We start from the raw sequence: 25,099 nt of genomic DNA, 5'->3' as shown, positions 1-25,099 counted from the left end.
CAGCAGGAGATTCTTTCCCTGTTTCCAAAATAATCATTCCTGTTCCCAGACCTCCTCCTTATCCTTTCAAAAAACACCTTCCAGGGCACATTCCTCTCCACAAACCCAGCCCCAGTGTTGCTATGACCCTTCTCATCCCATAGGGAGCCAAGTGCCCCATGGAAACCTCAGCCCTACGTGGATGCCTGGACACTGAGAAATGACTTGGTACATACAATGATAGATATTTTCAACTGTCCCCAAAGGGTGAGATGCTCAGAATTCCCCACATTCACCCAAAAATACTTTGAAGAGAAAAGGAAAGATTGGTTAATTCCAAGAAAGCAAGTTATGGCTAGGTCAGAAAACATTAATAACATGAAACACAGTGTAACTACTCACTGTTGAGACCTGGTCAGGGTGTGCATAGCCAGACCCATCAAGATAAAAATCCAGAATCTGATCATTTAGACCTGTTAGGGATAAGGAATTCAGGGAATGACCAGAGTTATGGATTGTAATGACATCAGAGAAGTTTCCTGTTGTCCACCACCAATAGGAACCACTTCATATTGCTTATACAGATTAATTTTACCAATAAAGCTGGTGCTTGGCATCTCATGAACCATTTTCCAGTGACTGGTACCCATTCTGGTTTTGCAGGAGGATGGGATGAAAGCTGAGGACTCCATGACAAGCTTGGTCTACATGCTCCAGCTAAAGAGATGGAGACAGAAATGGTTCACCTTGACCTGTAGATGAAGTCAGAATTCCCACTGTACTTAAATCCATGACTTCACAGCCAAAAGCCTCCCTGTCAAGCTATCCACTGATTCAGAAATGAGCTACAGCAGTTTGAATTTAGCTCTTCCCATTTTGCAAGTGCCTTGAAACAACAGCACCTCAGACATATTCCACCTTTTAACAGGTAAGAGCTGAGATTCAGCCATTGCAAAGACAGAAAGCACAATAATTGCTCCAGAAAAAGAGGTCCTCAAGGATCAGATTTCCAAGATTTCCAAGTTTTTAACACCAGAACAATCCCTAGGAGGAAGAGACTTCCCTAAGTGGGACATGACTCCTGCAGAGCAGTGGTGTGATGGCCTGGGAAGGAGGAGAGAGACCAGGATGGCTCCTGGTGCTTCCCTGCACATCCCAAAGGGAGGATGGGCAGAGCAGAGAGACAGAGTCACTTACAGCCTGCAGAGACCACATCTCATTAGAGAATTTATATTTTCCTCACACAGCATAGTCCAACCTGTTCCTGCAATTCATACTGAAAAATCTGTTAATAGGAATTGCTCCCCAGCAAGGACAGAAAGTCTGTGAAAGCCCCAGCTCCTGTGAGGTGCTCTGTTTCAGAATTTCCAATTTGAATTGGAAATTTAATTGTTTTCCAATTGAAATTGGAAATTAAATTGTTGCCAATTTAAATTGGAAGTCCCTTTAAATTTAAATTTTGGTACAAATAAAAAGTGCAAATACAAAGGTTTATAGCTGAATATAATCAATAGAATAACATCAATAGTAATAATAATAATAGTAATAATAATAGTAATAATAATATTGATAGAATAATATATAATCATATAGATAATAATATACATATAAAAATAAATATACTCTATAAATCTGGATTAGATATAGATATAGATATAGATATAAATGGCAGACACATAAATGTAGTAACAGACCACAGAGCAGGGCAGCAGCCCAGACCTGCTGCCTGCTCCTCCAGCCCCAGCAGGGTTAAGAGCATTAGTGCAGACTCAGGGGGACAGGATCCTGAGCTGGTGACTGCCTGAATGTGTCCTTTGTGAGCCACTCCAGGCACAGAGCTTGCTCCAAGGACACGTGGAGCACAGCCAATTCCAAAGGGATGCTATGGCTCTCCTGGGCAGGGAGGTCAGGGGATACTTCTCAGGACAGCTAAAAACAACCTGTTCCATGAAGAACCCCGAGAGCTCCACTGAAATGGGAAAAAAATGCACCTAAAACACATTCTGCTCAAGTGGCAAATACCTCACAATGAGCCCAAGCAGTTTTCAGTAATTAAAAAATCTTGTGAGTATAAAAAATGTGCTGCTGGCACTTCAATTTATAAAGGAGGCTTCTTTGAGCTCTTAAAATATAATTCCATATATGGGTCCCATCTAAAGTGAGGATTTGCACAATAATTGTGTTGATATCAGCCCAGCAAACTCCCAGGCATGCAGCTATCGCTTGTTAACCTTTGTAATTCATCTTCCTGCCCAGGAAAACACCATCAAAGAAAGGCTGAACATGGGAAAAGGGAAAATATGGCCCCCATGGCACCTCTAGGAAGGAGTCAGCACACCCAAGACCAGGGATGGCTTTTTGCAGATTCCCCTTGGTGCTGCAAACACTCAATGCAAAGTCAGGGTTTTGCCTCCACTGTTAGAACCCTCAAAGTCAGTCACCCCAAGCTTTAGGGGTTTTTGTTTCCTTTATAGCCTCGTGCAACAGAAAAACCACAAACAAGCAAAAGCACAGAGAAGAAGCAAAAATGAAACCATGACCCAAAACCCTAACCCTCAAAGCTGCTCAGCCTTAGCAGTTGAATCAACATTTAAGAGCAGCAAAACTGCCCCAACCAGACAAGGTTCTGCTTGAGGCTTTGGCTGCTTTCTGCTCCAGGAGCTTCCTGAGCATGGATTTAGCAACTTTTTGGGAAATTTCTCATCCCAGGAGCTGCTCAGCTTCCCTCCACTCCCTGCAACTTGATCCCACTGAAACTCTTTGTATTCGCAACACTGTCTGGCAAGGATTCTGGCATGTCCCTAAGAGAGGAGTCCAGGATTCCAGTCCCTGCCTCATCCCATCTTTCCCAGTCACAAGAGTGCAAAAAAATCCTTTTTTCTGGCTCCCAGGCCATGCAGCTCTGTTTAAATTACTGCCTAACAAGCTGGGAGGGTTTGGTCTCTCATAGACATCAGGTTGGGGAAAACTCTTCCTCTCTGCAAATAGGAGAGACTTTGGAAGTTCTTTACTGTAAATCAGCAAATACCAGAAATGTGCTTTTCCTCTGGAAGCAAAGCAGATTTTATCGCAGTAGGTTCCTCCATGATTCCTAAGATACCACATTATGATTTTCCAGCACATTTCTGGCTGCTCCTAGTTACTTACCCAGCAATATCCAGTGGAAATTTGGGGGAGAAAAGCTGACTGCAGACTGTTCCATCAACAAAAAAAAATAAGCAGGTTATGGATGCCAGTAATTTTTCATCCAATAAATGGCTTGGAATGTGATATGCCAATCAAAATTACCATTTAAATATGACATGTTGCCCCACTCCATCCCACTCCTGGCCATCAACTCTGTTAGAGGTCCTTGTTCCCACTGCACTTTCCCCCATGGCTGCATTCCACTCTGGGGCTAAAGGTTGCCTGTAAGCACTTTGAACAGTATGTGAAAAGCTTTGTTTATCCAAAAATATTTTAGCTCTGAGAAACATTAAAGCAAGATGTAGATTTCAGCATTTGCACAGCAAAGAACTGCAACTCCTACAGATATTGCCAGAAACTTGTTTTTCTTTAAGGCTTTCCAGCTATGATAAAGCAAAGCTACAAACAAAAAGTGTCATCTTTTAGTAATGGGCTACAGCGGGTTGTCACAGCCAGGCTGTAATTTCTGTCTTGCTCACTTTTTCAGAGCAGATAATTGATCAAACAGTAGGAAAAACCTGATGGTGCAGCAGGGAAACCCAAAACTTACGGGTTCTTCCCCAGTAAGCAGCTCTAGAGAAGCACTATCAAAATAAAGGGAATTTCCCTGCAGCCTGGCCCACAGTTTCCCTTACAGAAGTGAAATCCAGCCAGCCTGCAGATCACCTGCTGTTCTCCAGCCCTAAAACCCACCTTAAAACACAACTTTGCCCCAAGCACTCAGCAAGGCTGTGGTTTAAAACAAGAGGAATCAAGCACAGGGGTCACCAGAGACAGTCAAACAACAACCCCAATTCAGCTGATCCCAGTTATCCCAGGGGAACAGGACTGCAGGACAGGAATATTTAGAATGTTATGGCCTAAAAGCAGCTCATTTTCCAGCTCAGAGCTCTTCTCATTTGCAGGAGACACAATCCCTGTTTCAGCAGAGGAAATAAAATGTGCTGGACTCTGTTACCAAGGCCAGGCTAGTGAGACTGGGGAATTCTTTGGGAGAGGGCAGGGGACATTTATCTCCCACCCCACTGGTTTTGGAGCAGTTATCAATTAGTGCATTTTCCTGGGCTGAATCCTTATCTATCTCAACAGGCTCACCATCCCAGAGTTCCAGATCCACGTTTTTCTTGGGATATGGTTTGGTTCTTTTCCTCCTGCCAGGGAATTCCCCACCAGCAGCTGGTTCTGCACCAGTTCCTTACATCCATCAACTGCCTAATTATCAATGGACTTACCTCTTTCTGCTGCCACAATAGAATTAACCAAGTATAAACAGAAAAAAAAACCAAAAACCCACACAGACCTTCACTTACTCCTGCTGTCTTCCAAGCTAGAATTTGCCTGGTATGATTTTAAACCAGACTTTATTTGCTTTTTTTTTTCCTTACACCTGGGAGAAAAGCAGTTACACCAGGCATGCTAAGTGCCAAAATTAGCTGGTTTGCCTAAATGCAACACATCAACCCAGCTGCAGCACTTCCTGAGGTACAGACTACACAGTCAGCAAGTGACACAAAATCCTCAGTGCTTAGTTCAAGAGAAAAAGGGAGGGGAAAGAACTGTTTTACACCTCTGAGAGCACAGGAGGGGCAGAAAGGCAGGCTTGTCATACACTAAAAGGCTCACACAGCACCACCACCACCTTTATAAAGGAGATCTCCCTCTCCCTTTGTCCAAAGACCCTTTCCAAAGCTGTGGAAAGTAATTCTGAACCACACAGAGGTCATCATGCAAGAGGCACCAGAGCTGGGGCCAGCTGCCAGCTCAAACAGATATTTCAGTCCTTGCTGCCAAAGCACAAAGAGCAACAGGCAAAGCTGCCCTGGACCCATGAATTTAATGTCAACACTAAAGCAGACAAAGAGGTTGGAATACAGAAGTGACCTTCAGGTCTCACTGTCCACTCCATTTCTTCTCCAAACACCAGAGAAGTGCCACAACTGTCCCAGTGAAGTCATCAGTCTGGCACAGGCAGAGCAGGCCCAGTGCCCTTTCTGTGCTCTTTCTGTGGTGACAGAGCAGCCCACAGCCACCTCACCCGAGACCTTTCCAAGCCACTGCAGAGCATGGCAGCACAGCAAATAAATCTGTCCCTTCCTTTTCAGAGATCTACAAGGGTTATCCTCACCTCAGGGAAACTCTAACAACCTTTCTGCCTTCTCCAAATCCTGGTTTGTTTTTTTCTTTAATTTGGAGTGTGGATTAAGAGCAGGCCAGAGAGCAGAGCTCAGTCCCAGTTGCTGGTGACAGCCTGCACTGCTCAGCCCCAGCTGGAGCTCCCTGACCAGCACGAAGTCTCTCAGCACAGAGAGTGTGTGTGTGTACACAGCAATAAAAGCTAAAATCAGTGATGCTGTCTCATTTCCCACTCCTCTGCACAACACAATTTATTTTTAGGTCATAACTCCTGATTGCAGGATGGAAAAAAAGGATGGGCACAGGCACAACAGCTGCAAGCAAACTTGGAAACATCAAAAATAGGATATTTCCACTTGATGTTTTGTTAAAACAGCTACACCTTCACCTCACACTGAGTATTTCTGGAGCCAAGATTTGTCCTGGCACATGGATGTCACCTTCTCATGTGGCTTCCCAGCAGGCACAGAGCCTGGCATCATCCCAAAAGCTGTGCCAGGGGAGGGTCAGCTGGGACATCAGGAGGAATTTCTTCCTGGAAAGGGTGGGCAGGGAGGTCACTCAGGGCTGGTGACAAAGTGGGGATGGGGCACAGCTTGGACTCCATGGTCTGGGATGTGTTTTCCAACCTAAATACCTAATTTAGGAGCCTTCTGAGCTACAGCAAATGCTGCCTTTTTTTTTTTTTTGTCTCTTGCTTCACAGGGAAAGAACAGGATTGAACAAGCTGGGTCAGGTGTGGGGGAGGAATATTGAGCAGGTAAATCCTGAGTGGTGGCTGAGCAAGGAAATGTCTGCTGTGAGGAGCCACAAGTCACTGAAACTCCTTTCCAAGTAACCAAACCCAACACACCACAACAGAGCAAGAGCTCCACAGGGAGACCTGGGCAGCAAATCCTGCACAAAGCAGAAAACCAGAGCTGAGGAAAAATCAGCAAACTGCCCATTAGCAAGCACACCTCCTCCTGAAGCAGCTCTCTTGCTGGAGAGCCCATTGTCACCTCAGCCAGCCAGCAAGGAAGGGATGCACACCCACAAGTGCCTGCAGCAGCCTGAAGCTCTGCTGCAGCTCCTTCCTCCCCTCTCTCACAGCTTTTTATTTCTTAAACGTATCAAGCACGTCTCACAAGCCTCTCACAGCCACTTAAAGCCAGGGGTTAAGTGCAGCTCAAGTGAGGCAGCATTTCTGCTGTTACACTCCAATTGTCTCACATGTTGCTTTTTCTGTTGCTGCCACGGGCATCAGAGGGAAGCAGGAAGGAGCTGGAAGGCAGCAAGTGAAGGTACAGGCACAGGGAAACAACTCCAGGGTGGCTCTGGACAGGCTGGGAGGGCTTTATTCTCCTAAATCCCACAAACTGACCTGTTCCCAGGCTGTCCAGAGACAGGGGATGTGCTCTCCAGGTGCTGGCAATGCTCTATTCTCCCAAATCCCACAAACAGAGCCTGTTCCCAGGCTGTCCAGAGACAGGGGATGTGCTCTCCAGGTGCTGGCAGTGCTCTATTCTCCCAAATCCCACAAACACAGCCTGTTCCCTGAGTGTCCAGAAGCAGGGGATGTGCTCTCCACATACTGGGAGAGCTTTATTCTCCCAAATCCCACAAACAGAGCCTGTTCCCTGCAAACACAGCCTGTCCCCTGGCTGTCCAGAGGCAGAGGATGTGCTCTCCAGGTGTTGGGATGGCTCTCCTCCCAAATCCTACAAACAGAGCCTGTTCCCTGCAAACAGAGCCTGTTCCCTGAGTGTCCAGGGGCAGGGGATGTGCTCTCCAGGTGCTGGGAGTGCTTTATTCTCCCAAATCCTGCAAAAAGACCCTGTTCCCTGCAAACAGAGCCTGTTCTCTGGCTAGGGCTGTGCTCTCCAGGTGCTTTATTCTCCCAAATCCTGCAAAAAGACCCTGTTCCCTGCAAACAGAGCCTGTTCCAGAGGCTGGGGATGTGCTCTCCAGGTGCTGGCAGTGCTCTATTCTCCCAAATCCCACAAACAGAGCCTGTTCCCTGAGTGTCCAGAGGCTGGGGATGTGCTTTCCACATACTAGGAGGGCTTTATTCTCCTAAATCCCACAAACAGAGCCTGTTCCCTGAGTGTCCAGAAGCAGGGGATGTGCTCTCCAGGTGCTGGGAGTGCTTTATTATCCCAAATTCTACAAAAAGAGCCTGTTCCCTGAATGTCCAAAGGCAGGGGATGTGCTCTCCAGGTGCTGGCAGTGCTCTATTCTCCCAAATCCCACAAACACAGCCTGTTCCCTGAGTGTCCAGAGGCTGGGGATGTGCTCTCCAGGTGCAGGCAGTGCTCTATTCTCCCAAATCCCACAAACACAGCCTGCTCCCTGCAAACACAGCCTGTCCCCTGGCTGTCCAGAGGCAGGGGATGCGCTCTCCAGGTGCTGGGATGGCTCTATTCTCCCAAATCCCACAAACAGAGCCTGTTCCCTGAGTGTCCAGAAGCAGGGGATGTGCTCTCCACATACTGGGAGTGCTTTATTCCCTCGTGGCAGGGGAGCAGCAAAGCTCCTGCCAGGAGATCATGCCCAGGGAGGGACCACAGAGCTCAAACTCCCAAAGAGGCTTTGCCCTCAGCTGCCCCACACATCAAATTCAGCAGGAACATTTCCCTCCTGACACTGACTTGAGTCTCCTGGGAAAAGATTCTTCTGGCCACTGCAAAGAAAGGATAAATGAGCCACCTGCACACGAGGAATCCAAGCTGGGCTTGCACTTGATTCATTTGCTGCAGGTAAAGCTACAAAATGACACCTGTGACAATCAGCTGTGTGTTTAATTAGTAGAAAGCAGCTGTAAGAGCAGCAATTGCTCTCTGCTAACCATCCACACACATCCCCAGACTGATGGAAAAGACCTCTAAACCTCAGGAAGAGATTTTAAACAGGCTTGACACCAATATGAACAAGTTGCTGGAGTTGAGAGGTCATTCCTGTGGAAGAACAGCACAATGTGTCCATAAATAAACTAACTCAACAAAACAAGTACAGCTGAGCCCTAAGGAAGCAAAATAAATTAAACAAATTGAAACTTCCAGCTACAGAAGTTAAGTCAACTTTCAGAGGTTCCCATAGTTTGCAGCAGAAATTGGTTTCATGTCCTCAAAGTTTTTTACCTTCTGTCTTGGCCTCAAAGCCATCAACTTGGGGAAGGAATTTAACTTGGAAAAGGTATTTTCTGGAGAACACACCCCAGCCAGGCTACAGTAATTGCTTTTTAATCTTGCTTCTTTCAGGCATTGCTGCAACAATCCTCCTGTGTGGGTAAACAAATGGTAAGGGATGGCATTTCCCAGGATTTGATGGGTGTACAGGTAGAAATTCCATATTAAAAAAAAAAAATATATCCTTTCAGAGTGAGCTTTGGAGAACACTCTGTTAGCTAAGGCTCTGCCTTCCTGATGGAAAAATCCCTTTGGGACAAGCAAACCTGGCCACGCACTCTCAGCATGAGATCTGGCACCTGGCAAAGTCCTGCTGGCTGTTCTGCAGGGGCACTTGGCTGGAATTCCACAGCTTTTCCTGGAATTCCCACCCCCAGCATCAAGAGCTGCAATTAGTGAACACACATTTTCATTTTGAGCAGAATCAGATTGTGATTTCCCTCTGGTCCCCCCCATTCCCACCATCCCACCCCAAAGTTTTCACACTTGGTTTTGCAGTGGTTTTGGTATTTCAGCAGGAGCTGCCTTTCCCTTTTTTTTCTCCTGAAAGTTTCTGTGGTAAACTTTGACACCCAGTTACCAAACTGTGGCTTTTGAAAGATTCACAAGTTCCCTAAAGAAACCAAAATACTGGATTGGAACAGAGGGGAGGGAGTTGCCTGCTGTGGTTTGCTCCTGTTAAAATACCCAGCTGAGAGTCTGGAGGCTGCACCTGCACAGATGTGAGGGATTAATAATATCTTCCAAAAAGGTTTGTGAACAAGGAAAATACAACTGGCTTTTGCACTATTTCCCCTTTTTGAGAGGCCATTTCCTGCAAAGCATCCTTTACTCAAGTTTTCCATTAGCTTTCCAAACAGTCTCTTCCAGCTTCACCATTCATCAGATGATTTATGAGAGGTGCAAAAGCACTACATTGGCAGGAAAGAGAAAAACTGAGCTCCACAAATATATTTGCAAATTTGACTTGAACAAAGCAACATTTTTTTTTTTGCTAAAAATGAAGAGAAAATAAGGTGGAAAATTGAGCTAAATCTTCCATAAAATGGGAAAGTGCTGCTGGGGCTGCAGACAATCCTGTGCTCAAAAGCAAGGAGTCACTATCAGTAAAACAAACCTTCCCTGGAATGCAGAGATGCCTTGTTCAAAAGGGATGACAGGAACACAACAGCAAGAGGAGCACTGCATAAAACCACCAAAGTCATCACAATAACCAAACCCATTTGAAAATGGTTGTTTGTCCCCATTTCTGTGGAACAGCTCAAACCAGGGATTGATTGTCTGCTTTCAGTTCCCAATGTAAGCAAGAAATTTAAGCTCCCTTGTCCTCAGAAATACCAGCAGAACAAGATATCCCATTTGTCAGCTAAAGAAACTTTTCTATTGCAGATGTGACGAGCCAGCTGGCCTCATATCTGGCAAAAAATGCAGTTTCTGGATCCACCTCTTCAAAACTGGACACACCTCAGCATCAGGAATCTGTTCCATCCCTCTAAGAGCCATCTGCAATATCTTGGGGCTCTGGCCAAGCAATTAATTCCTCCTAATTGCTGGAATGGGACCACCCCTAGCTGGAATTGCAGCCAGCTCTCCCTCCCTGCCCTGCCCTTGGGGGGATGCTGACCCCTGACTCCAGCTTCAGGCACTGTGCTGGGAAGAGCAGCCCTTGGAAATGGGATCCTGGAGGGGAACATGCAGGGGGTGGCCTGCAGGACCTGGCACACTGACATCTGGGAAAAGCAGCCCTTGGAAATGGGATTCTGGAGGGGAACAGAATCCAGGGGGTGTCCTGCAGGACAAGCAGGACCTGGCACAGTGACACCTGGGACCTGGCAGCCCTTGGAAATGCGATCCTGGAGGGGAACATGCAGGGGGTGGCCTGCAGGACCTGGCACAGTGACACCTGGGACCTGGCAGCCCTTGGAAATGGGATCCTGGAGGGGAACATGCAGGGGGTGTCCTGCAGGACCTGGCACAGTGACACCTGGGAAAAGCAGCCCTTGGAAATGGGATCCTGGAGGGGAACATGCAGGGGGTGGCCTGCAGGACCTGGCACAGTGACACCTGGGACCTGGCAGCCCTTGGAAATGGGATCCTGGAGGGGAACATGCAGGGGGTGTCCTGCAGGACCTGGCACAGTGACATCTGGGAAAAGCAGCCCTTGGAAATGGGATCCTGGAGGGGAACATGCAGGGGGTGTCCTGCAGGACAAGCAGGACCTGGCACAGTGACACGTGGGACCTGGCAGCAGCAGCACTGGGATGCCTCCAGCTCCATCCTGGCTCACCACAGGGAGCTTGGGGACAAGGCAGACACGTCCCCTGACAGCCTGCAGGGTGAGAGGATCCTCCCTCCTCTGCCCTGCAGCTCTGCTCAGTGCTTTGCTTCTTAAACAAAGGGGAAGGAAGTGTGGCAGAGCATCCTCCCAATCCCCACAACCCACACTTGGAAGGGTGTCCTAATCCTCACAATCCTAAATTTTGAGGGGTGTCCCAATCCCCACAATCCACACTTGGAGGGGTGTCCTAATCCTCACAATCCTAAACTTTGAGGGATGTCCCTGTCCCCCACAACCCACACTTGGAGGGGTGTCCCAGTTTCCCTAGAAGAGTGTCCCAATCCCTATATTCCTGCACTTGGAAGATGTCCCAGTCCTGCATTTTGAGGGTTGTCCCAATGCCCAAAATCCTGCATTTTGAGGGGTGTCCCAATGCCCAAAACCCTGCATTTTGAGGGGTGTCCCAATGCCCACAACCCTGCATTTTGAGGGGTGTCCCAATGCCCACAACCCTGCATTTTGAGGGGTGTCCCAATGCCCACAACCCTGCATTTTGAGGGGTGTCCCAATGCCCACAACCCTGCATTTTGAGGGGTGTCCCAATGCCCAAAATCCTGCACTTGGAAGTTTGCTCAACAAACTGGCAGGGGAAAGGATGAAAAACAACTTGGATGACACAACCCAGCTGCAAAAAAGGGAGCTGAAGTCCCAAAAGCAGCAGAAGGTTCTGCCCTCATCAAATACAGACACAGATCTTCCTATACAGGATTTAAGATGGACTGACACACCTTGCAAAAGCAGTTTAATTAAGGAAAAAATAAAGTATCTTCCATAAACTGTAATACAAAAGAAAAATCAACACAGCCCCTAAATTTCTGATGCTGGCCTTACCAAACCAGGCTTTGTTTCCTTCTTCAGCACATTAAAAATCCAATTTATGCTTCAATGACTGAATCACCAGTTGTTACAAACTATCTACATCACTTTCATCCCCTCCCTGAAATTTCTAGGAAATTCATTGCATCTGCACATGACAGGAAGAATCCAAGTTTGAACAACATTCCTGCATTCTGAGCACAGGGAACAGCAGACAAACAGGGGGCTGACCTGCCAAAGGCAGCTGGTGCTGAAATGCCAAATTCCCCTTCCCTCTCCCCAAAAAGCCCAAATGCAGCACAGGGGTCCCAAAGCAAGGCAGGACTTGGGGCTCACAGGAAAGGAGAGGGTCTGAGGAGATGGGAGTGGACACCAGGACATGGACCCAGAGGAACAGCAAGCAGACCAGGCCAGGAAAGCCTCAAGGACTGCTCCCAGAGGTGATTCCCAAGTGTGGGATTTTATCTGCATTTCTGAGCCTTGCACAAACCCCCCTCACTCCGACGCCAAGAGGCAGCACCAGAGGTGTTAAACCAAACTTGGGAATATTTGCAAAGTCCCACTGAGAATACTTGTATTAAAGGTTGTGCTTAAAACCATGTGATGGCTTTGCTGCACATCAATACTGCCATGGAGGAATTATTTAAGTACACAGCTCTGTAAGCACCTAAGGAAGTGTCCAGATAAGGAATAGCTCTGCTCCTTCTCCTTCCCTTCCCACTTGTCTGAGGCACTGCAGGAACGGTGCTGCCCTCACCCTGCCACTGTAAATCATAGCAATAAAACCCCCAATTAAAACCAAAAAGGGACTTTTTGCTCAAGACAATCGGGCAGGACAATCTGTCTTCTAAAGGCCTGACTTGAACACTTCATTTTTTTAAAAGTCCAGCCCAAATAAAAATAAGTAGGTTATTAAGCACTCAGCAGTTCCTTCACATAAAAGTCCATGGAGTAATTCACTGCTTTTATGAAAAACTAAATGTTTTTAAAGAAGACCAGGAAAGGAAACAAATCCTCAGAAGAAGATAACACTGCCTCTAGAGAAGCCACTACAGAAACCTTTCCTCTTTTTATTTATTTTAATTCTTCACCCACTTTTAAGGCTGTAAAGACAGCAACATCAGCATGTTCAGCTCTCCAAATTCTTCTCCTGTCACTTTGCAGTGTCTATGGAAATAAATGGACTTTTCCTCCCTTCCAGCTGAAGTTTGTGGGGCCTCTTCCATGACCATCAACACCACACAGACAAAAGGGTGCAAGAACTCCACACCACCGTGCTGCACTCAAGCATTGCTCCAGCACCCCAAATGCAGCAATCCCAGGCAAAGAGACTCCACAACACCTGAGCACTTCCTCCCAACAGGGACTAACTGAACAGGGAACAGCCTGGGGTGCAAATGTTACACTGGAATACACCCCACAAGCTGCACTGGGCTCTGTCCCAACTCTCCTCGTTTAGGGCAGTACTGGAAGCAAGCAAGTGTGAGCATTTCCAGCTGTCTGCACCCATCCTGTCACTGCACTGGCTGCTCACCACCACCAGCAAGTGTCCTCCAGTTATTCCCAAAAGCAAGACCCATTTCAGCTCAGTCTACTACAGCTGCCTCTTTTTTTTAATGAAAATAAAACTCAACAATACCTCAGTCCCAAACACAAAGTTTGTTGACACAGCTGACAGTCACTGGAGAAGTTACTGCAGTTTAGGGGTGCAGAAAATGTCATTAAAGCTTTGCATGAGCCAGACCTAAAAGCAGCCCATTACTGATATTCCCTGTGCTGCTGTTTCCCTCAGTGCTGTTATTTCCCTCTTGATAAGGCCCCATCCTGCCAGGCAAACCACAGAGTCTGTCCCCAAAACCTCTTGGAACACCCTTTAAATGTGGAATCTGAAGACAAGGTGAGCAAAGAAAATACTGGTCATTAATAGCCATTAATTAAATCAGCCCAGAAAGCTCACTTGGAACAGATTTACCCCAGCCTTGGGCTTGTCTGAATGAAAGCTGCACCTGAAAGCAGAGGCTCAGTGATAGTGATCAGAGGTTACAGCTCTGAGGTGTGCCCTCCTCCCCTGGGTGCCAGGCTGGGAAGCCTGTGCCTGCCACAAGCCACCCTGCCACCACAAGCACTGCCTCACTGAGGAACACAGGCTGGGAAATTCAGCAGGCTCCTCTCCAGTGAGCACAGAACCATCCCATCCTGGCTTGGAAGGGACCTTCAAGATACTCTCTGATGAGTTCTGCACATGCAGTGAGCCCAGAGTTTGGAACCTGCACCTTGCAAAGGTTGGGAGCTCCGTGTCCCCAGAGCTGCCTGTGTCAGGAACACACACCCAAGCCCCTCTGCAAGGTGTGTCAGGGTGTCTCTACATGAATACAAGGCTCCCACCCCATAATACTCATGGTGAAAAGCACAGCAAGACAGAGGCAGGCAAAGCTTGATCCACATCACAGTTTCTGGGAAGCTTAGAGCAGAAGGGCCAAGCTCTCCCTGGGTTCTTATCCCATGCCTGGTTTATTATCCAGTCTTCAAATAAACACAAGTCATTAATTGATTAGCATGACATCACATCCTGCAGGCTGGATTTCAACACACAGCCATAACAGTGGAACCACGTGAAGAAATACAGCATTCCCTAGGATTTCTGATCTGCTTTCCAACCTTTTACCTTGGAAAGACCTAAATGGATGTCCTGAACATGGAAACAAGATCCCCAGGGAGTTAATAAACAGAAGGCAAAACAATCTGTGAAATCAATCAACATTTTCTAGAGTGGACAATTATTTTAAATATTTGCTTATATCCAGCTACAAATGGGCAGCATTAAAGCACAATTACAGTGTGAGGGTGATTACAAAGTTATGAGGTTAAAGGAGATTGTTTGCATTAAGTACAAGAAGTCCAACAGGAAGAATCATAAAAGGATTTCAGACTGGCAGCCACTCAATAAAGTGGCCAAGCAAAGTTCCCTGCAGACAGTTATTATAAATGATGCTGCTCAATTCACTTGTGCCCTGATGGACCATGAGTTAAGGAGCAGCAGTCAGAAATTAAGATAGCTAAGGAGTAGTTCATTAAGAACATCACCTCAGCTGGCCAGGCACAGAGGAGAAAACAGCTAATGGCCTTCAGTGCATCAATCTGGAGCACCTGGATCCAGTATCAGCTGGGGCTCAGGTTCCCTCTGCTCCCCTGGCACTGACTCAAGCCTGCAGGGTATGGCCCCACACCAGCTGGGAATCCCTCTCCCCAAAGCAGCCCATCTCCTTCTCTGGGCATTTTCAAACCCCAGTGGGACCCTGAGAAACCTGACATTTCTTTGGGGTTAGGCCTGCTCAGAGGAGGAAGTAATTTAGATTTGCCTGTGGTTTGTGATTGTCACCTCCACAAGTGTCCTCCCAGCCACTTGCACTTCCTGAAGCCGTGGCTGAACTCTGGCATTCCCTCTCAAAAACATTTTGATTCTTGGATACAAGACACGTGGCTGGATGGGTCTGTGTCTTCTCAGCACAGACACTCAATTTTTTGCAAGCAAAGGAATTCTGAACAAACCATCAGAACTCAAATAATCCCCTTCTGATAAATGTGCTTAGGGCCCTGGTTTTGTTTTTAAAATGGCCTTTGATAACCCATCTATTTATGTTTTGAAAGGGAGAAAAAATGAATTGGGAAACTGCACAGGCACAAAAACAAAGGCAATATCTGACAAAGAGTTTTGTTAATTTGTGGGTAATTGCTCATTACTGCAAAATGAGGTTTTTGCAGTGCTTCACGGAGAGCAGATAAGAACCCCCAGCCCATTAGTGAGTATTGCTTTTGGCAAAGGGTGGAGAGCCTCCATAAAACCATGATTCCATTAAACAGGGATCCTGCCATCCCAAAAGCACCCAGGGAAAGGGAACAACGTGTTCTGTTGAGTCATTTAGCAGGGATCTTCACGTGCTTGCACTCACCCTCCTCTGTCCCCTCTTGCCTTGCTCACAGCTCTGCTTTGGGCATCACCTCCCCACCACTGCCTCTGCTGAGCACCCTAAAACTCAGCCCTTTGGAACATGGCTGTTCCTCTCCCTTCCTCTAAGTGGGGGTTACTTTCTTATTCCACTAAAAATGTATTCAACATCCCACAGGCCACTGGCAGCCCCTGTAAGGGGGCAAAGCTCACCCACAAGTGCTGGATTTTCCTTCCCAGCTAAACCAGGTGGGGTTTGAGTTCTGCTGCAGCACAGAATCCCAGGATGGTTTGGGTTGGAAGGGACCTCAAAACCCAACCAGTGCCACCCCCAGCCATGCCAGGGACACCTTCCACTGTCCCAGGCTGCTCCAAGCTCCGTCCAGCCTGGCCTGGGACACTTCCAAGCTCCGTCCAACCTGGCCTGGGACACTTCACAACTTTGGTGGCTGCCAGCACTGAAGGAGGACACCCTGGAGTGCTCTCTCTGGGAACAGCTCACCACTCACATGGCCAAGCAGGTATTCCAGCAGCAATCACTCTCAAGGCACTTTCAAGGTCTTTTTCATCATCCTAACAGCAGAGCCATTTTTAAGCCTTTCAAACAGTTTTAAATTAACTTTCCCTGAGAAATTTTGCCAGAGCAATATAACCTGGCTGTGTAAAACTCCAGGCAGGGACACACAGAAGACAAAGAGCAGGGCTGAGAGAGGAGGAGACACTCGATTTTGATGGAGCTGTTTCATTACTATGCAGATTCAAAGCCATTCCTGCAGTTACTGAAGCACTACCCCAGCCCTCCTAGCAAGCAAAAATCCATTTTGTGTACAAATAGGGCTTTTACAGCTTTGGCACAGTGCTCAACTGCAGAGTCAAACTTTTCAATGCCTGATAAAATTTTACTTGAAAGTGGCAGGAGAGCTCATGCCAGGAGCCTGTATGAAATGCCAGCTCAGTGGCAGAAGGTCAAAGCCTGGTATCAGGAGATTTAATGGAAGTGTTTCCAGACAAACTTCTTAAAAGCACTGTGCTGTCTAGGGAACCACATATTTACACACTTGGAAAGCCAAGGACCAAGCTTTCTGACTCTTTTCCAAGCCAGGGTTATTTCTTTAACACTTTATCTCACAAAAAGCACAGCAGTAGGCTCTCCTTTTCTATGCCTATCCAACCCTTGGGGTATTTGGCTGAAGTTAAGAATAATTAACTGTTTATTGACACAGTTTTTGTTTTGCAGGAAAAAAAATAATTAAAAAAAACCACAAATACAGAAAACATCAACCAAACAAAAACCACCCCAGCCCCAACCAGAACAGCAAATTCTCAGATGCAGAAGTTGCTAATATCCTGACTAAAAACCCCAGAAGACAGAGACAGACAACTGAGTTTAAAGACCAACAGCCCAAACAATTAACCTTTCCCCAGCAGCACCTAAAGCTATGGCTGGAGAAGCAGGAATTTCAATTGCACTGAAAGGCTCAATGATCTTTACCATTTTTACAGAAGTATTTAAGGTTAAGTTGGTGTCAACAATGACCCTGAGTAGACGTCAAGCATTAAGACTTTCAACATAGTGCATCTTGCCAGCTGTCACCAATGTACAAAGGGACACTAAAACCCCATCAAACCCTGATCTGTCTGCTCAGGGTCTCCCCTTCCATCTACACAAATGCAATGGTGGATTCATTCTCTCTTAAGAGCAGATTTGCAAGTGCTCCTCCACTCTCCCATTAAAGCATTTCAATTGTCTGCCTCTGCCATTTTAACAAATTCAAGTATAAGACTTTAAATTCAATTAGCACAAATCTCAGTGCTCCCAACATTAAATTTGCAAGTGACATTTAGTGGCATTCAACACACACGGAGCTAAGCTAATACACTAATGGACCAGCAAGGGAAATTGTAAAACACTCCCAATTGCAATGCTCTTTTTTAGTAAAGGAAATTAAAGGAGTAGGCTGCAGTGGACAGGAGGAGATGGCAGCTATGAAAAATCCTTCTTAAGCCAAGGCTGCAAAAGCTCTCGTCTCCAGATCCACCTGCTCAGAAAGGGGCAATTTTAAGGCTCTTTCAGTCCTTCAGACAGGATTTACCTGGTTTTACTTCAGTTTCTTTCCACCTTTTTTTTGCTGAAGGCTTAGACAGCACAGCCCCACTGTGTGTTGTTCCCCAGACACAGAGAGCAGGATAAAATTCCCAAGCCTTGTCCCACACAGCTGATAAGGATGTGACAGTGCCCACAGCACCCCAAAGAGCCAGCCCAGCAAAGCCACCTGAGGAATTCTGCTACCACACCTCTGCCTCACCCTGCTTGCTAAGGAAGCTGCCACTTTTCCTGCACTAGAAAAACCCAAAGCTACTGCACTTCAGAGATTCCTTTTTTTTCCCCAACTGGTAATATGCTTTGCTTTAGTTCCATTTAAACAGAAAAAGCTGCCTTCGAGCAGTTTCAAAATCAGGGAGACACAAGGCAGACCAGGCTGGCAAGTCAGAGAGAAAAAATGTGTTAAGAGTCATGTGTGGCTCTAAGCAGAGGGAGATTTATTTTGTTGTGCATTTAAATCTAAGCAAATTAGCAAATCAGGCAGAAGCTAGGGAAGATGCTTTCCCAATAAGGATTTATCAGTGGTTTTCTTTGATTATGGATGTGTAATTGGGCAGCAGAGCAGGACTGCAGCAGCACACAAAGGAAACATCACCAGGACATCTGCCCCACTCGAGATTTGCTCCCCTGGTTTGGGTGAGTCAGCTGTAAAACCCAGCAACAGCAAAACTGCATTTCTTTAAGAAACATGTTACAGTCTCCAAAAGCAAGTTTTCTCTTTCCAGCTCTTGATCAAGGACTATCAGAACAAAGCTCATGGGTTACTTTCAAGAATTTGGAGGGCTTTTCCTCCCCTCGACTACAACACCACATTTGATAAGACGAGAAACAATACAGACAACTATTTTAGAGATGTTTAAATCCCAGAATGGTTTGGACTGGAAGGCACCTCAAAGACCCTCTTCTCTTTCCACCCCACTGCCATGGGCAGGGACACCTTCCACCAAGCCCCACTACACAGTTACACCTGGCAGTTTATCAGGATGGATGCTCTTTCATGAAAAGGCAAAGAAACCTGCACCAAACCTCTGCTAAGCAGATTTTCAATAAAATATGACTGGGATGAAATCATCTCAAAAAGCTGGTAGGTTTCACACATTCCTCAGTCTTCTGCATTTCCCCCAGCATTTTGGGGAAGGAGGGGGACAGGATTTAATAATTAACTTAATGCTGTCACACCACACACTTTGGGAAACCAAGCTATAGTAAAAGCTGGAGATTCCATGCAGAACACCAGCCCTTCCAGAGGGCTCCTGCCCCTCTCTGTGTGCTGGTGCCCTGGGCCCAAAAAACCTCCAATGACACCAAAAATCCTTTGGAAAGCACTGCCAGTACCTGGGAGCTCAGTTCATGACCACCAGATCCAAGAAACCTCTAAAAAAATCAGGGTTTTGAGCTCCTTTTAAGCTCAGCTCCACTTCAGAGCCGAACAGTTGGGTTTGATGTGCTGCACTTGAATCACGACTGAAATAGCATCAGGTGCTCTGCTCCACTTCAGCAAAGAACAGCCTGGACCTACCTGGCTGGGCAGCCTTAGAAATCCCTCCTGCCCTCCACCAGTCCCTGCAAACCTCCCCAGGAAACAGGGACCTCGTGCCATGGCCAACAAAAGCAGCCTTCAGGCCTGGGTGCAACACTCCTTCACTCTCTGACGATGCTATATGGATTTATTCTATTACTCAAACAATCCAGCCCCTTGTTGGAGAAAGGGCTTATTTCTGAGCAATAGAAATATTTCTTTTTTTTTTTTTCCCCTTACAGGATGTCCTGCTGCCCCAATTAAAAAGCCTTTAATTCCGCAACCCTTCCTTACGGCCAGGCTGAAATTGCTTTTAAATCTGAGTAAGTCCCAGGCCACCCATATTTAGTGCACCAATTAACCAACGTTGAATGATGCACAGAGGCAGCAACTAGAAGAAGGAAGAACTTTTAAGCCACTATCACCCACAGTGCACGGGTCCAGTTCAAGGGAACTCAAGAATTATCTAATTAAAAGCAGCACCTATTCAAGTTTGATAAGTGTTGAGAGAAGCAATGAGATCCATGGAAAACAACAAATCACTGCCTTTTCACCATTAACTCTAAGCAGTCAAATAATATCTATAACGCTTCCAAGTCCAGAAAATCCTCCACCTACTTGGATTTATTAAATTTGTGTCACAATTAAAGCTAATTAACATGAGAGACGCTGTTCCCAGGTTGATAATGTGGAAGGAGAAAGAAGTGTAATAATTTGGGAATCACCATTTGTTGCACAGATCACAAACACAGTCCAAAGGCATCTGAGCTGAATTTAGTTCTGCTCCACATGCCCAAAAACTCAGAAAAATCACAGCAATCTGTCTGGATTTAGAGGGGGTTCATTACCCATATTTTAAAAGCAGCCTTTACCTTTTGTCTGCCACCAACCAGGGCGACTGCCCTCTCTTTCCAAACTCCACACAACTTCACAAAGCTGGAGCAATTTTAACACCCACAAAATACCACACAAATCAGGATGCAACCCCCAATACAGCATCCACTCCCCAAAAAAACACAGCCAAGCCCAAATCCACCCAGATTCATAGCACCACCTCCATTGACTTCAGCCAGGTGGTTTGTACTGGTTCTGTGTTTTGCACTGCTTCACAGAAGCCAAAAAAAAAAAAAAAAAATAAAGCATATTCAGCCATGTGGACCTGGGGGAGAAGGGAGTCTGAAGGCATCACTACAAATGCTGCTGTCACACCAGGCTGCACCATCAGCCAAAGTGACACGAGGACGTTCATCGACATCCCGGTGCTGCTCTGCTAGGAGAGGCTGCCTGCATCAGCAAGCTTCAGCAGCACCATGTCAATATGGCAGAGCTCCCATTTCTTACAAATAATCATCTTTTTCTCACTCTTCCCACCCTCACTCCGTGTATTTACGGTGCCTTGAAGGCACCGAGGCACTCTTTAATGAGGTTTTCACACAAGACAGAATAAATTAGAAACCTTGATCAAAACAGGGCCTCCAGCAGGAACACAGTACAAAGACAGCCCCATGCCTTATACACCGTGAAAAATCCAAATACTGCAGCCAGGCAATCAGCAAACCATTCCACGAGCAAACAGGGAGCACAGCCTCCTGCCAGCGTGCCCGTGATGGAGAAGTCTCTCCTTTTCATCCCCGTTCTGTTCATCACCAAGAGGGGGACAAAGCCGTCATCCCATTGCCACCCCACAAACCTAGCGAGGGCAGAGCCCCAATGGGGATGGGATGGGATGGAGCTGCTCGCACTCACAGCAGATGCTTCCAGCTCCCTCTGGAGCAGGGAGCATCCTGCCTTTGCATGCCAGCAAGCAGAGGGACCGGAGCTCCCAGGCTGAGGGGAGCGGGCTCAGCCCCACACCGCCACCTGCGCTAAGGGCAGGTGTCCCCCGGAGCCTCTGGGGCAGGGAGCACCAGACCCGACACTCCAGCACCCTGGGAAGGAGGGACAGACCTGACCGGGCTGAAGGGAACAGAGCCTCTCCTGGGGCTGAGGGGGCTGCAGAGCTCCCCCAGAACCACCTGCAACCGCCCGGGCTCGGGCTCGGGCTCCCGCAGCTCCCCCGGGACCCGCTGCGGCCCCACGAGCTCGGGGACCCGCAGCTCCCCGTGAAGGGCTGCGGCCCCCGAACCGGGGATGCAGAGCTCCCCCGGGCACAGCACCGAGCTGCTGTGGGCTCCCTGAGCTGGGCTCCCAGAGCTGCCGTGGGGCTCCCGTGGCCGCAGCCCCGACCTGGGCTCCCAGAGCCGCCGGAGCCGCAGCCCTGAGCTGGGCTCCGGGAGCCACCGTGGCCGCAGCCCCGAGCTGGGCTCCCGGAGCTGCCGTGGGCTCCCGCGGCTACGGCCCCGAGCTGGGCTCCTGGAGCTGCCGTGGCCGCAGCCCGAGCTGGGCTCCCAGAGCTCCTGTGGGCTCCCATGGCCGCAGCTCCGGGCTGGGCTCCCAGGCTCGCCAGGGCAGAGCAGACCGCACCTTCGCGGTGCGCCCGGGGCCCAGATCCGCCCGTGCTGCGGGGTCGGAGCTCTGTCACACCCCCGAGCTGAGCCGCCCGAAGCCCCCCACGGAGCCTGCGGGGGCCGGAGCTCTCCTCGCATCCTGCGGGGCTGCGGGGGCCGCCGCCGGGATGAGGAGCTGGAACCCGCCGCGGCACGTCCCTGCTGGGGCGGCGGCGGCCGCGTCCCCGCTGTCACCGCCGGTGTCCCGTCCCGCCGCCACCCGCGGGCCTGCGCCGAGCCGGAGGCCGCTGCTTCGCCGCTCACTCACCGTGCGGAGCCGCGGCTCGCTGCGGGCCGGGTGGGTGCGGCCGCCGGGCGGGTCCCCGGGCGGTGCGGCGGCTCCAGCCCGCTGCCCGTGTCCCGTTTCCAGTACCCCGTTGCCGTGTCCCGTGCGGCGGCCGCGGGCGGGGCGGGGGCACCGCACGTCACGTGACCGCCGTGTCATCCCGGCCGCCATCTTGTGCCCGTCCCTGCGTGCCGGGGAGCGCTGCGCCTCAACATTCCCATCCCCATTCCCCTTCGCATTCCCATTCCCTTTCCCCTTCCCATCCCCGTTCCCGGAGGGATCCACAGCCTCCCCTGCCCAGCACAGCACCAGCCCGCTGCTCGCTGTGTTTTACAGAATCCCAGGGTCCCTGAGGCTGGAAAATCCCTGCCAGCCCATGGAGTGCCAGCTGTGCCCAGTGCCCACCTTGTGCCCAGCCCAGAGCACTGAGTGCCACCTCCAGCCCTTGCTGGGACACCTGCAGGGCTGGGCACTGCAAAGCTCCCTGGACAGCCCCTGCCAAGGCCTGAGCACCCTTTGCATGCAGAAATTGCTGCTGCTGTCCAAGCTGAGCCTCCCCTGGCCCAGCTTGAGGCCCTTTGGCCTTGTCCTGTCCCTGTTCCCTGGCAGCACAGCCCGGCCCCCCCTGGCTGTCCCCTCCTGGCAGGGAGTTGTGCAGAGCCACAAGGGCGCCCTGAGCCTCCTTTGCTCCAGGCTCAGCCCCTTCCCAGCTCCCTCAGCCCCTCCATGTCCTTCCTGGATTGGGGACCAGAACTGGACGCAGCCCTCAGGGTGGCCTCAAAGAAGCCACCCTGCACCCTTCTGAGGATGCCCCCAAAATATTAAGTTCTGCCATCAGTGTAGCTTGCTCAGAGCAGCTGAGCTCTCCTCCTAAATCCATCTGGCAGCTTTCCAGTACCTATAGGAAATCTACAGGAAAGATGGAGAGGGACTTTTTAGAAGAGCATGTAGTGCCAGGACAAGGTGGAATGGCTTCCCAGTGCCAGAAGGCAGGGATGGATGGGATGTTGGGGAGAATTCCCTCATGATCCTGGACTGGGATGAACATGTCCTGTCCCAAAATCCCCAAAAGCAGAGTGCAGGGTGTTGGAGCAAACTCTGCTACCTGCCTTTATTTCACTCTGCAGGAGCTCTACCAGCCATTGGGCTTCAGTTCTCTGTCAGCTCTGGAGATGTCAGAAGTCAGATGTTATTAATAAAATCTCAGTTAAAATAAACTCACAGGACAATTTAGCTTAGGGGCAACCCCTTGGTGTCACCATCTCCAGGTAGAAAGAGGCTCACATTTTGTTCCATAAACACTAACACCCATTTCAAACCTTGCACTTCATAAATTGTGACTTCTAACACAAAACTGGTTTTTTTTCCCATGCCAAAAGATCAAAATCATTTCCTGGTGCCCACAGAGGGGTCCCTGCATGTGCTGTGCCTGGTTCCCTGCAGGGCTGTTCCCCAGCGTGGGAAGATCTGCAAGGTCTGATTAAAACTTTTCCCATATTTCAGGCATTTTTCCAACCAGGAGATTGTGCAGATAGCACAGCCACACATCCAGCTCCCCCTGTCCCAGGCATGGGAGGATGACAACACATATGGGAGGGACTGGATGTACCGGTGTGTTTCAGTAACACTGAGCAAGAGACATGTTTTGCTGATCTTGGCACATAAACAAAACAAAATATTAAAAAAAAACAACCTCGTGACTTATCCCAATCAACAAGTGATTGCAGACATTACCCAAGCAAAATTCAAAATTAAGTTTGAATAAATAGTAATTTATGCAGTGGGACAGGTGAAACACAATGGTGTCCTGGGCCTCTGTAAAGAGCTGTCAGATCCTGCACTTTCTAAAAATGGAGTTGAGCCATTCAGAGAGAAAATTCTCTGTGTAATAAAATGCAAATTTAGAGCTAGCTTGAAAGTTATTTAAAGTCTGCTGTGACCTGCAGCTTCTCACAGATTTTCATCAGTGCCAGTGAAGAGTGGACAAGTTTTGTTTGACCTCAGGATCCAGGCAACAGCTTTCACCCTGTGCAGGCTGTTTGGTAGTTAGGAGGGAAAACAGATGGAAGAGAATGGCTTTGGAGAAAGGTTCTGGAGAAGTCCAGGAGAGTGGTGCTGGGGACACCAATGCCAACAGCTTTGATTCTCTCATCCCCAAGGAGGGATTTATTTGTGAGTAGATCTCATACTGGCAGCTGTGTTCTGGTTTTTCCCAGGTTGATCAGGCTGGTTTGCATGAGGAAGAGGAAACCAGGAAGAGTTTAGGAATAGGGAAGGGTTTTGGGGGTGCTGCTGCATCTCCCTTGGGGCAGTGGAGCCTTTGGAGGGTTTGGCAATCCCAATCCCAATTTATCTTTCCATTTGCTCCCCTTGTGTGATGCCATCAAGGCAGGGGGGTTAAGGGGGTTCCTGCATTTCAGCAGGCGCTGTTTCCTTCCTGACTATGGTTTCTTGCCACCCCATCTCACAATGCTCTAATAGGATTAATGTTGTTGACACTTCCCTGTACAATGAATCCCCCCTTCCCGGGGTTGTTCCCCCAGGATGGGCGTTTTCCGGCAGATAATAGGAACCTGAAGCCTGTGCAAATTGGTTCCCTGGGAGCCTGACCTCCCTATTGGGAATGACAAAGGGCCATCCAAGAGGCTTAGGAATAGCTGTCCTGAGCTGCTGCCTGGGCTTAATCCTGCTGAGCCACTACAAACAACATTTCCTGCCTGGCTACAACCAGCCCCCAAGTGTGAGGGACATTCCACCAAGGCCAGGTTGGATGGGGCTCGGAGCCCTGGAAGGTGTCCCTGCCCATGGATGAGCTCAGCTAGGAGTTTCTTCTGCTGGAGCTTGGAATAAATTGATTAATCAGAATCAATGTGAATGGAGCAACAGTGAAATGCTAATAGGTCACAATCATTAGGCACTGATCAATAATCCATAAATCAATGATGTTCTGTTGTTGTTCTATTTCTAGAGTCCCATACTGCTGTCATTATCAGATTTCTAAAGTCCATACCTCCTTGATGTATTCTTGCAGCTGCAGATCTTCACAGCACAGACTCCTTCTTCTGCATGCTACTTACTCTCTCTCAGGTCAGGGCTCCTCCAAGGCTCTTCCTGCCTGGCCAACCCACCCCCTTTTATC

At 48.5% G+C, this 25,099-nt stretch overlaps 1 protein-coding gene across 3 annotated transcripts in view; it reads right to left on the bottom strand.

The window, feature by feature from the left end:
• The window catches only part of SGMS1 (sphingomyelin synthase 1), a 94,394-nt gene extending 72,337 nt beyond the window's left edge, over window positions 1-22,057 (bottom strand). For all 3 annotated transcript variants that reach the window (XM_066554374.1, XM_066554375.1, XM_066554376.1), the window contains exon 1: window positions 21,943-22,057. The gene's annotated coding sequence lies outside the window, so the exon portion shown is untranslated. The remainder of the gene's footprint in view (window positions 1-21,942) is intronic.
• Window positions 22,058-25,099: the final 3,042 nt, after the last annotated feature.

This window comes from Molothrus aeneus, chromosome 8 (genome assembly GCF_037042795.1).
Source record: "Molothrus aeneus isolate 106 chromosome 8, BPBGC_Maene_1.0, whole genome shotgun sequence".
NCBI classification, from domain to species: Eukaryota; Metazoa; Chordata; class Aves; order Passeriformes; family Icteridae; genus Molothrus; species Molothrus aeneus.
The sequence above is the reverse complement of the archived record's forward strand: the minus strand, read 5'-3'. Positions and strand labels throughout refer to the sequence as shown.